The following is an 11895-nucleotide window of genomic DNA, read 5'->3' as shown; positions in this document are numbered from 1 at the left end:
TATATTAACAACTCACTTAAAACGTTTAATAAGCAAACGCTAATACAGCCCTAGTCAAATGTTATTACACATTTTTTTGTACTTGTCGTACTTCTCTGATTGTTGTTGTTATTATTTCGAATATAAAGCAAGTTTGTTGTTTTTGGATAGAATGAGGTGTGTGGAAGACGCGAGCAAAAATTCGCAAAAAAAAATAACGGTACATTTCCCGAGAAAAAACACATTTGTCTGATGCTGTTTAGCGTCAAAAGTTATTACACACTATTTTTCCAAATCAAAAGTAATTAAACAATAGCAATATCATTAGTTTTTCGCTACCTGGTGAGTTAAGTAGTTGTGTTTTACATTACTCTTGTAGAGGATTACGCAAAATATTAACATTGTTAATTTAATATACGAAAATGGTCAAAAGAAAGCATTTAAATATTGAAACAAGATCCGAGATTGTGACAAAATTTAAAATGGGAATTTCGGCTTCAGATCTTGTGAAAATGTATGGCATTTCACGCAAAACGGTGTACAATTTAGTAAAAAAGAAGTATACTTGTGGAAATTTAGAAGATAAAAAGAAAAGTGGACGAAAACCTGTTATTGGACAAAGGGAGAAAACAAGATTAATGAGAGTCCTTATGGTAAATCCAACAATAAGCCCTATTCGCATTGCAGAAAATTCGGAAAAAGTAATTGGGAAAAAAGTAAGTGAATCTACTTTACGTCGCAAGATGAGGAGCATGGAAATCAAAACCTATGTAGTCCGCTAAGTGATCGACATAACGCCAAACAACAAAGCCAAACGGCTTGCTTTTGCTCGAGAACATCTTAATAAGCCAAAAGAGTTTTGGCACAACGTTTTGTGGACTGACGAGACTTCTTTTGAGTTCCAGGGCTCTTTTGGAAGAAAGTATATGCATCTTCCCTCAACTCTTAAAAGCAAAGCACGACAGCCTCTGAACAGATTCGGCGGAGGATCTGTAATGTTTTGGGGATGCATATCATTCTATGGATTGGGAGAGCTCGTACCAATTAAAGGAGCTTTAAATCAGTCTGGGTATATCGATGTGCTGAACGATCATGCATTTCCTTCAGCAAATAGCCTATTTCCAAGTAACGACTGGATTCTACAACAGGATAATGTTCCTTGCCATAAAGGATGGTTAATAACAAAGTTTTTAAAGGAGGTAGATCAAGCTGTTCTTGCATGGCCCCCTCAAAGCCCGGATCTTAACATCATTGAAAATGTTTGGAGTTTCATGAAACAAAACCGAATAATCGATAGAAATCGAAAACTGGATGACACCATTGAAGAAATTAAAAATATTTGGGCTAAAATAACTCTTTCTTTTATCCAAACCTTGATTGAGTCGATCCCTGCCAGGTTGCAAGCAGTAATTGATACCAATGGTGGTGGTAAGTAAAAAAATAAAAAATAAATAATTCTTTTTATAAAACATAAAAGTAAGTCATGTGTAATTACTTTTGATTTGAAAAAATAGTGTGTAATAACTTTTGACGCTAAACAGCATGAGACAAATGTGTTTTTTCTCGGGAAATGTACCGTTATTTTTTGCGAATTTTTGCTCGCGTCTTCCACACACCTCATTCTAGACAAAAAACAACAAACTTGCTCTATATTCGAAATAATAACAACAACAATCAGAGAAGTACGACAAAAACGAAAAAAATGTGCAATGTGTAATAACATTTGACTAGGGCTGTATATCTCAAAAAACCAAAATATTCCATACCTGTATATTCCCTTGTTGCATACTTATTTATAAATTCTTATTTATAAAAAGATGCAACAGCCCACGCCAATTAATTAACCGTGAAAAAAGGCTAATTCAGCGCATTGATGCCAACTTAATACTGGCCGTTTGAGAATAAATAAAGTAGAACAATAAAAGTAGTGAAAATGTCTGGGTCCGGGAGTGGTGCAAAATCGGGCCAGAGGCAATGAACGCTACATGTACTTGTCATAGGACGGAAGTCATCTTTTTAAGCCTCCGCTGCATTGAATTCACATTTTTTCCTGATGTAATGCTGTCCTTTGTTTTCTGTGTCGTTACTATGTTTTATACGCAGTAGAATGCAAAAAAAGTGAAATGATGGCGAAAACTGCGTAAAACAGAATATTTTTATACATACTTTGTAATTCCTTTAAAAACTATCTACACATAGTTTTTAATATGAACATAAATGTTCAATTCACGAATCTTTTATTATTATTATTTTTTTTTTTTTTTTGTAAGAACAATGAAATTTTATTATAGGAGTTTTTTTTCTAATTATGAGACGTTTGTAAAGTTCTTATTTATTCTCTTCGGTTAATAAACAACATCGTGGACATACAATTCTACCAACGTCGACATTAGATCTCGTATACATTTCATGAATTTCATTATGTAGAAAAAATTATTTCTCGAGGAAATCTTGGTTAATCACTCGTATATGATCATATCCGTAGACATTGTCAGTGGATCTGTGTGATCATATCTTGCTTTTAGTAATAATTAAAACATTGTTGTGACCGAAATTTGTTTGTTTGTACTAAATTTAATAATTTACATTGATTACAAAATGTGGACCGAAATCCTGGCGGTACTGCAATACCAGGCCAACCCGTAACAGAGCTGGAGCAAGCCCCTAAACACTCCGTCTATTTCCAAAAATCAGTTTAACATTTGTTGTCCTCCGATGGAGGATCTATCAGATGTTAAGCTGATAAGAACAGATACTACACTTTGATCTTAGCCATAAGGCCGAGAAGCGATAACTGTTCATCGTACCCACTCAACTATATAAGCTAGGGAACACTCCATGTAGATGAGAATTATAAGCGTATAGTAAATGAAAGAAAAATCTATATTCACCATAAGCAACAACTTCAACGCAAACCACTTTAAGGACAAATTCATAATAGCCTCTTGGCTATTATAGCATAGCCAGTGTCATTCACAGAGAGCTTATCTCTAAATACAAGGGTGACTTTTTGATGTGCTGAAAATCTGGGGTTGTTTGGTATAGAGACGACAGCGTTGCCATTTTGGTCCAAAATTGGTCCAAAAGATTTCTAATTTTTAAATTTGGTCCGATGGTCGGACCAAACGGAATTTGGTCCGTTTTGGTCCATTTTCATAAATTTGGTCATATTTATAAATTTTTTCTAGTATTTAAAATTTTTTATCACATATTCAATAGTATCTATGCACTGAAAAAAATATTGTGGTGAGGCCGATTATTTCATATTATTAAATACGAATGCGAATTTTGCTTAGCACAGTAGACTCATTTCTCTGATATAAAGTTTTTTCCTTGTCCAAAAGTCGATAAACTTTTCAATGAAGCCGTTTTGTCTTTATAGTTAAACGATTCGACTTAAAATTGGGTATCCTAACATGAAAGAAAATTTCGTTTTACTTAAGTCAACTTGGCTTTAATACTTCTGAAAACAAATCTGCAAAATTAATGAAATCATCTATAGTATTGTTGAAATTTTGTAGAAGCGTTTAAAACTATATGACCATATGCAAAATAATTTATTGACAGTTTATCTAAGGAATTTATAACAGGTTGGCTGATAAGTCCACGGTCTGACACATAGATTGCGTCGCTAGTATTAAATGCATATTATTTTTATATAGTACCAACCTTCAAATGATTCGTGTCAAAATTTGACGTCTGTAAGTCAATTAGTCTGTGAGATAGAGCGTTTTTTGTGAAGCAACTTTTGTTATTGTGAAAACAAAATAGAAAAAATGAATTTCGTGTTTTGATAAAATACTGTTTTCTGAAGGTAAAAAATACGGTGGAAGCAAAAACTTGGCTTGATAATGAGTTTCCGGACTCTGCCCCAGGGAAATCAACAATAATTGATTGGTATGAAAAATTCAAGCGTGGTGAAATGAGCACGGAGGACGGTGAACGCAGTGGACGCCCGAAAGAGGTGGTTACCGACGAAAACATCAAAAAAATCCACAAAATGATTTTGAATGATCGTAAAATGAAGTTGATCGAGATAGCAGAGGCCTTAAAGATATCAAAGGAACGTGTTGGTCATATCATTCATCAATATTTGGATATGCGGAAGCTCTGTGCAAAATGGGTGCAGCGAGCTCACATTTGACCAAAAACAACAACGTTTTGATGATTCTGAGCGGTGTTTGCAGCTGTTAACTCGTAATACACCCGAGTTTTTCCGTCGATATGTGACAATGGATGAAACATGGCTCCATCACTACACTCCTGAGTCCAGTCGACAGTCGGCTGAGTGGACAGCGACCGGTGAACCGTCTCCGAAGCGACGTTTGTTAAGCCGGTCCGTTTTACATCCGCATAACCGCCCTATTCCTGTATATAATCGAAAAAGCAAGTAGTCCGATTTTTTTGAAATGTACGGAATAGGTGTGTGTGGAACCCATGGAGTAATTAATCAGTACTTCAGTTTTTGTGCCAGACTTCCCCTGACCCTACTCTTTAAAAAGAGTTAAAATCTTTTCGAATTTGTTTTCATATCGAAGGATATGGTTGACTAAGTTAATGAAAATATGCTTCGGGAGGCGCAGCGAAGGGGGCCGGGTTACGCTAGTAATTTTAATAAATTAAAATTTTCGGAATTCTACCGCATGTAAAAAATCTTACTGGAAAATTCCATTTCTTGGCGGACATGAAATTTGTCATAAAATATGTCGTAGTATTGCTTGAAATCGAAAAAGAAAAAGTTTATTTTTATCAACTTTTTTCTTATTTTTTACACGAAGTCCGAAATACGGAAGGAACACTACATATGGAAAAATAATGTGAAATCAGTGTAGCCGATGCTTAAAAAGGTGACTTTCGCCCTATAACAAGTCTATGTAAAATTCATTCGGTCCGATCCGACTTTGCACCACTCTCGGAACCAATAAAAGCACTTTCATTATTTTTTGACTCCTTGTAATATAGATTCTAAAGAGATATAAAAAGGTCTGTTTCCATAATGGTAGACGCAAACAATTTCCGTTTTATCCAATTAGACTTGTTCCGATCATCACAAATCGCAAAATTTTTCTGATTTCGAATCGATGAGACATGACTGTGAATTCAAATTAATATTTCTATAACTATTAAATGTTTATGTCTTGCATTTTGAGATCTTGCTTTATGCAAGATCTCAAAATGCACTTGTAAATTAATAATAATCGCATTTTATTGTAGCGACCGGATTTTGACACAATCTAAGTTTTGCAATTCGCATACGAGGGCAGTTCGGAAACTTCTTAGCCTAGCACAAAAAGCGCGGTATAAACAGAAGAAAGTTAAGTGTTTTGGAAACTTCCATCTCTGTTATGAACACCCCAATAAACACAAACGTTTGAAAAATACTAAAATTCAATAATTTTTCAAACATCTTTTCAAAGGATTAGGGTAATATTCAAGTTGAGAAATTGTTGAGAAAATCGCGTTCTCAACAAAAAACAGACATTACCCTCAACAGTAAAATTCAACACAATAGCAATAATTTCTCAATTGTAATCCTCAAATTGAAATGCATCGCTACTCAATAATTTCTCAAACAGTTTTCAATGTGATAAAAATAAAAAATTAGCATTGTTGCGAATACTTTCAAACTACAATTTGTATGAAATTCAATCCTAGTTCTAACTGAAAGTCAATACTAAATTTCTAGAGATTTTGTAAATTTTATTATTTTTTTCGTTAACAAATATAATAATCTTAAAAATAACATTAATAATATATAAAAATAATAATATAATACCAATCAAAATGTAATTATCTTATTAAACGTATTAATAAATAAAACTATGAATACAACTTTAAATATCTTAAACATTTTTACATGTATAATTCTATAATGTTGGTGTCAAATAACTATTAATTAATATGCTGGCAATTTGAAATAATTACGATCGAAGAACTTGCTGGCTTGTGTGTTAGAATAGATTCCAGCAAGAGGAAATCACAAAATATCAAACTGATGACGGGATGTAAATTGATGTAGTGCACATTTTCATCCAGAAGTTCTTGATATAGGAATTGTTGCACTTTGTTTTAATTGGTTGCACTTTGTAAGTTTTCTGAAAACTTTTATTTGTTGTTCCCTTCATCGGTTTTTCATCGGCCAACATCTTCCAAGAATATACCATCCTATGATTTTAGTTTTCTGCAAAACAATCGAGTTTTGTGATTTCCATTATGTTTTCATTTCACTTTTTATTTTGACTTACCAATTTGTATTTCTTCCAACTGACCACATACTTCGTGATTTCCTCAAGAACGTTGGTGTTACAAAATTGTTGTTATTAAAATAATGGCAATTTTCAGGAACTTGATGACCAGATAATTGGAATAAATTTCCAGCAATTTCAATTCACAAAATAACAAATTAAACCGATGATGCGATGTAAACTAAACTATCGATGTGATGCGAATTATCATCCAGTAGTTGTTGATATGGAAAAGCATAAATACCAAGTTTTTTTGGTTGCACTTTGATTTATGGAAACTTTCTCTTCTCGATAAGCCACTATCATTTTTCATCGGCCAGCCTCTTAATGTGTCCAAGAATCAGCATCCAAATATTTTAGTTGTCTGCAAAGAGATTTGATTTTAGTGACTTCCTTAAAGTTTTCATTTCGTGTTTTAGTTTTACTTACCAATTATTATAAGCAATTTCAATTGATTATTAAAAAGTTTCCACATTTTTGTATTTCTTCCACGAACTTTGTTGTCCAAAGTAGTATTGAAAACCATGTGGTTTTTTCGTTGCATTACAGGGTAGTGTTTTGTCAAAGTTTTCTCCAATTATCTTCAACACATTTTCAAAGTTTTCGTCAACATTTTGCCAAATTGGTTGTAATTCGCAAACAATTTGAAGATGTATTGAAGATGAGCTGTTTCAAGTCAAGTTATATTTATGTTGAAAATGATATTTACCCTCAAACTGAAAAGGTGTTGCATTTGAAAAACGCTCATCCTGTGTTTATTGGGACATGTTAAATTTTGTTTCAATCTGGCAACTCCTTCATATAGAAATAGGCCCAATAAACACAAACGTTTGAAAAATACTAAAATTCAATAATTTTTCAAACATCTTTTCAAAGGATTAGGGTAATATTCAAGTTGAGAAATTGTTGAGAAAATCGCGTTCTCAACAAAAAACAGACATTACCCTCAACAGTAAAATTCAACACAATAGCAATAATTTCTCAATTGTAATCCTCAAATTGAAATGCATCGCTACTCAATAATTTCTCAAACAGTTTTCAATGTGATAAAAATAAAAAATTAGCATTGTTGCGAATACTTTCAAACTACAATTTGTATGAAATTCAATCCTAGTTCTAACTGAAAGTCAATACTAAATTTCTAGAGATTTTGTAAATTTTATTATTTTTTTCGTTAACAAATATAATAATCTTAAAAATAACATTAATAATATATAAAAATAATAATATAATACCAATCAAAATGTAATTATCTTATTAAACGTATTAATAAATAAAACTATGAATACAACTTTAAATATCTTAAACATTTTTACATGTATAATTCTATAATGTTGGTGTCAAATAACTATTAATTAATATGCTGGCAATTTGAAATAATTACGATCGAAGAACTTGCTGGCTTGTGTGTTAGAATAGATTCCAGCAAGAGGAAATCACAAAATATCAAACTGATGACGGGATGTAAATTGATGTAGTGCACATTTTCATCCAGAAGTTCTTGATATAGGAATTGTTGCACTTTGTTTTAATTGGTTGCACTTTGTAAGTTTTCTGAAAACTTTTATTTGTTGTTCCCTTCATCGGTTTTTCATCGGCCAACATCTTCCAAGAATATACCATCCTATGATTTTAGTTTTCTGCAAAACAATCGAGTTTTGTGATTTCCATTATGTTTTCATTTCACTTTTTATTTTGACTTACCAATTTGTATTTCTTCCAACTGACCACATACTTCGTGATTTCCTCAAGAACGTTGGTGTTACAAAATTGTTGTTATTAAAATAATGGCAATTTTCAGGAACTTGATGACCAGATAATTGGAATAAATTTCCAGCAATTTCAATTCACAAAATAACAAATTAAACCGATGATGCGATGTAAACTAAACTATCGATGTGATGCGAATTATCATCCAGTAGTTGTTGATATGGAAAAGCATAAATACCAAGTTTTTTTGGTTGCACTTTGATTTATGGAAACTTTCTCTTCTCGATAAGCCACTATCATTTTTCATCGGCCAGCCTCTTAATGTGTCCAAGAATCAGCATCCAAATATTTTAGTTGTCTGCAAAGAGATTTGATTTTAGTGACTTCCTTAAAGTTTTCATTTCGTGTTTTAGTTTTACTTACCAATTATTATAAGCAATTTCAATTGATTATTAAAAAGTTTCCACATTTTTGTATTTCTTCCACGAACTTTGTTGTCCAAAGTAGTATTGAAAACCATGTGGTTTTTTCGTTGCATTACAGGGTAGTGTTTTGTCAAAGTTTTCTCCAATTATCTTCAACACATTTTCAAAGTTTTCGTCAACATTTTGCCAAATTGGTTGTAATTCGCAAACAATTTGAAGATGTATTGAAGATGAGCTGTTTCAAGTCAAGTTATATTTATGTTGAAAATGATATTTACCCTCAAACTGAAAAGGTGTTGCATTTGAAAAACGCTCATCCTGTGTTTATTGGGGGTGTTCAAAAAAGACCCATCCGCAATTTTTTTACAATGGAAAAATTAGAAATGAGTGCTGTCATTAGGTTAGGTTAGGTGGCAGCCCGATGTATCAGGCTCATTTAGACTATTCAGTCCATTGTGATACCACATTGGTGAACCTCTCTCTTATCACTGAGTGCTGCCCGATTCCATGTTAAGCTCAATGACAAGGGACCTCCTTTTTATAGCCGAGTCCGAACGGCGTTCCACCTTGCAGTGAAACCACTTAGAGAAGCTTTGAAACCCTCAGAAACGTCACCAGCATTACTGAGGTGGGATAATCCACCGCTGGAAAACTTTTTTGGTGTTCGGTCGAAGCAGGAATCGAACCCACGACCTTGTGAATGCAAGGCGGGCATGCTAACCATTACACCACGGTGGCTCCATTACTGTGCTGTGCATTACGGTGCTGTCATTAAATATTTACATAAAAAAGGTTTATCGGAACAAGAAACTCATAATGATGTGGTGAATGTGTTAGGTGAAAGTGCTCCTTCATATGCAACAACAAAAATTGGGTTGCTGGTCATACAAGCATTGAAGATGAACCACGTAGTGGACGTCCAACAACAGAAATTGTAGCCAAAGTGCATGATATGGTCTTAAATGATCGACGAATAAAAGTGCGTGAAATTGCTAATATCATGGGCATCTCAAATGATCGAGTCGATTAAGAACTACAGATGAAAAAGCTTTCTGCAAGATGGGTGCCGCATCGTTAACAAGCTTGTTTGTATCGTTTTAAGCGTCGTTTCATAACTCTAGATGAGACATGGATCCACCACTATACTCCAGAGACAAAAGAACAATCCAAACAATGGACTGAAGCTGGAAGGAAGTGCCCCAAAGAAGGCAAAAACAATTCAATCGGCTGTTAAGATTATGGCAATAGTTTTTTGGGACTTCAAAGGTATTTTATTGATTGACTATCTGTAAAAGGGTAAAACAATAAATTCAGAGTACTATTGCAACCTCTTGGATCAATTAAATGTACAAATTCGAGAAATTCGTCCTGGCTTACAACAAAAAAAAAAATAATAATTTTTCATCAAGAGTGTTTTAACAATGGCTAAAATCAACGAATTAAAGTACGAGTTGCTTGACCACCCACATTATTCTCCTGATTTAGCTCCCAGTGACTTTTACTTGTTCCCAAATCTAAAAAAATCCTTGCTGGCAAGCGTTTTACCTCAAATGAAGATGCAATTACAATTGTAAACCACTATTTTGAAGACCTTGAGGAAAACTATTTTAATCAAGGGATATAATTGCTAGAAAAGCGTTGGACTAAATGTATTGAAGTTTCAGGAGATTATATTGAAAAATAAAAATATTTTTGAAAAACTAACTATTCTCTTTCATTGATAGGCTAGGAAGTTTCCGAACCGCCCTCGTATAACGTTCCTAGCATTGCGATTTTATTTAGAGATTGGCGAGTATGAAGGTTAGGTTAGGTGGGAGCCCGATGTATCAGGCTCACTTAGACTATTCAGTCCATTGTGATACCACATTGGTGAACTTCTCTCTAATCACTGAGTGCTGCCCGATTCCATGTTAAGCTCAATGACAAGGGACCTCCTTTTTATAGCCGAGTCCGAACGGCGTTCCACATTCTAGTGAAACCACTTAGAGAAGCTTTGAAACCCTCAGAAATGTCACCAGCATTACTGAGGTGGGATAATCCACCGCTGAAAAACTTTTTGGTGTTCGGTCGAAGCAGGAATCGAACCCACGACCTTGTGTATGCAAGGCGGGCATGCACCACGGTGGCTCCCTTGGTGAGTATGAAACTCTATGCATCACTCACGGATATGGCACGACACATTTTGGAATTAAAATTGTTCAATTCTAAATTTCAGACGAATTTTCGCGATTTTCGGAACTGGCAATTATAAATCGCATGATTTTATTTTCGATAAAAATCGCAAAATTTTGTGAACGTGTGAACGGGTTGAAAATCAAGTCTACACACAAAGAAAATTCCATTAAAATTGACCCAACGAAAATTTTGCATGATACAAAATTTCATTAAGACAATGAATATTAATATTACGAAACCTTTCGTTGACTAAAAGAAACTTCGTTATAACAACGAAAATTTTCGTCATATCAATGAATTTGTTTCGAAACTTTTTCTACCAGCGTATTTACACAGAATTTTGTGAAATTGGGATCAAGCCAGCTAGTCCCGAAGTATCTTAATTGCCTGTGTATTATATTTATTATTTGTCGCCCGAAATTCCCCCCACTGAGAAAATTCAGGCTTCGAAAAGAAATTATTTTAGACTCATTAGAGTGCTCCTGTCCACGGAAATCTTTAGTAAAAGGCGAAAGATTTATTCGACAAACTGAAGAGAAGCCAGAGTAACTAAATCGTGTTCATGAGGACGTTTATATGAAAATACTTGTACTAATCAGTTGAGAATTGCATCATCTAAAGAGAATAAAACATATTCTCGACAGACGTTGAAATCATAATTTCCATACAGATCAACAGTCAATCAATCGATTTCCCAATATTCCCTTTTAAAGTGGTAGTTCAATTTATCTTTCAATCAATATCATTCGCATTCTTAGCATTTAAGAATAATTGGATTAAACTTCTCAAAGGATCCTTTATATGACAATGAAAGGATCATTCGAAGACATTAGCTACCTGAAGGATATTACTCTTATTTCACCTTCACAAACCGTAAACCATCCTCTTGCTTCGCACATTAAGTAAACCACCCTTGTATTCAGATACATGAGCTACATAACTGACAATGTCCATACTCATAAAGATGAAGATTTTGTACTCTAAAGGCAATAGTTTTGTATTCGAGATGTTGAATATGACAACTACAATATTTTCTTTCAAATTTCTCTCCTCTTATAATTCTCATTTACATTGAGTGCTCCCTAGCTTATATAGTTGAGTGTTTACAATGGACAGTTATCGCTTCTCGGCCTTATGGCTAAGATCAAAGTGTAGTATCTGTTCTTATCAGCTTAACATCTGATAGATCCTCCATCGGAGGACAACAAATGTTAAACTGATTTTTGGAAATAGACGGAGTGTTTAGGGGCTTGCTCCACCTCTGTCACGGGTTGGCCTGGTATTGCAGTACCGCCAGGATTTCGGCCCACATTTTGTAATCAATGTCAATTATTAAATTTAGTATACACAAACAAATTTGG

General features: G+C 33.9%; 2 long non-coding RNA genes and 3 other non-coding genes across 5 annotated transcripts; 1 reads left to right on the top strand and 4 right to left on the bottom strand.

Moving 5' to 3' along the window:
- Positions 1-2574: 2574 nt before the first annotated feature.
- LOC142242146 (U2 spliceosomal RNA) lies at positions 2575-2771 on the bottom strand. The gene has a single exon (XR_012724007.1). It is a non-coding gene; the product is annotated as a U2 spliceosomal RNA (small nuclear RNA).
- Positions 2772-5688: 2917 nt separating this feature from the next.
- LOC142241047 (uncharacterized) lies at positions 5689-6925 on the bottom strand. The gene is made up of 3 exons (XR_012723464.1): positions 6654-6925; positions 6225-6588; positions 5689-6160 (listed from the first exon to the last, which is right to left on the bottom strand). It is a non-coding gene; the product is annotated as an uncharacterized LOC142241047 (long non-coding RNA).
- A 467-nt stretch (positions 6926-7392) lies between these two features.
- LOC142241082 (uncharacterized) lies at positions 7393-8625 on the bottom strand. The gene is made up of 3 exons (XR_012723480.1): positions 8358-8625; positions 7929-8292; positions 7393-7864 (listed from the first exon to the last, which is right to left on the bottom strand). It is a non-coding gene; the product is annotated as an uncharacterized LOC142241082 (long non-coding RNA).
- A 2335-nt stretch (positions 8626-10960) lies between these two features.
- LOC142242169 (U5 spliceosomal RNA) lies at positions 10961-11083 on the bottom strand. Its single transcript, XR_012724022.1, has one exon. It is a non-coding gene; the product is annotated as a U5 spliceosomal RNA (small nuclear RNA).
- Positions 11084-11652: 569 nt separating this feature from the next.
- On the top strand, positions 11653-11849 carry LOC142242136 (U2 spliceosomal RNA). Its single transcript, XR_012723997.1, has one exon. It is a non-coding gene; the product is annotated as a U2 spliceosomal RNA (small nuclear RNA).
- The last annotated feature ends 46 nt before the right edge of the window (positions 11850-11895 follow it).

This window comes from Haematobia irritans, chromosome 5 (genome assembly GCF_050003625.1).
Source record: "Haematobia irritans isolate KBUSLIRL chromosome 5, ASM5000362v1, whole genome shotgun sequence".
NCBI classification, from domain to species: domain Eukaryota; kingdom Metazoa; phylum Arthropoda; class Insecta; order Diptera; family Muscidae; genus Haematobia; species Haematobia irritans.
Note: the sequence above shows the minus strand (reverse complement) of the source record. Positions and strands in the feature narration are given on the sequence as shown.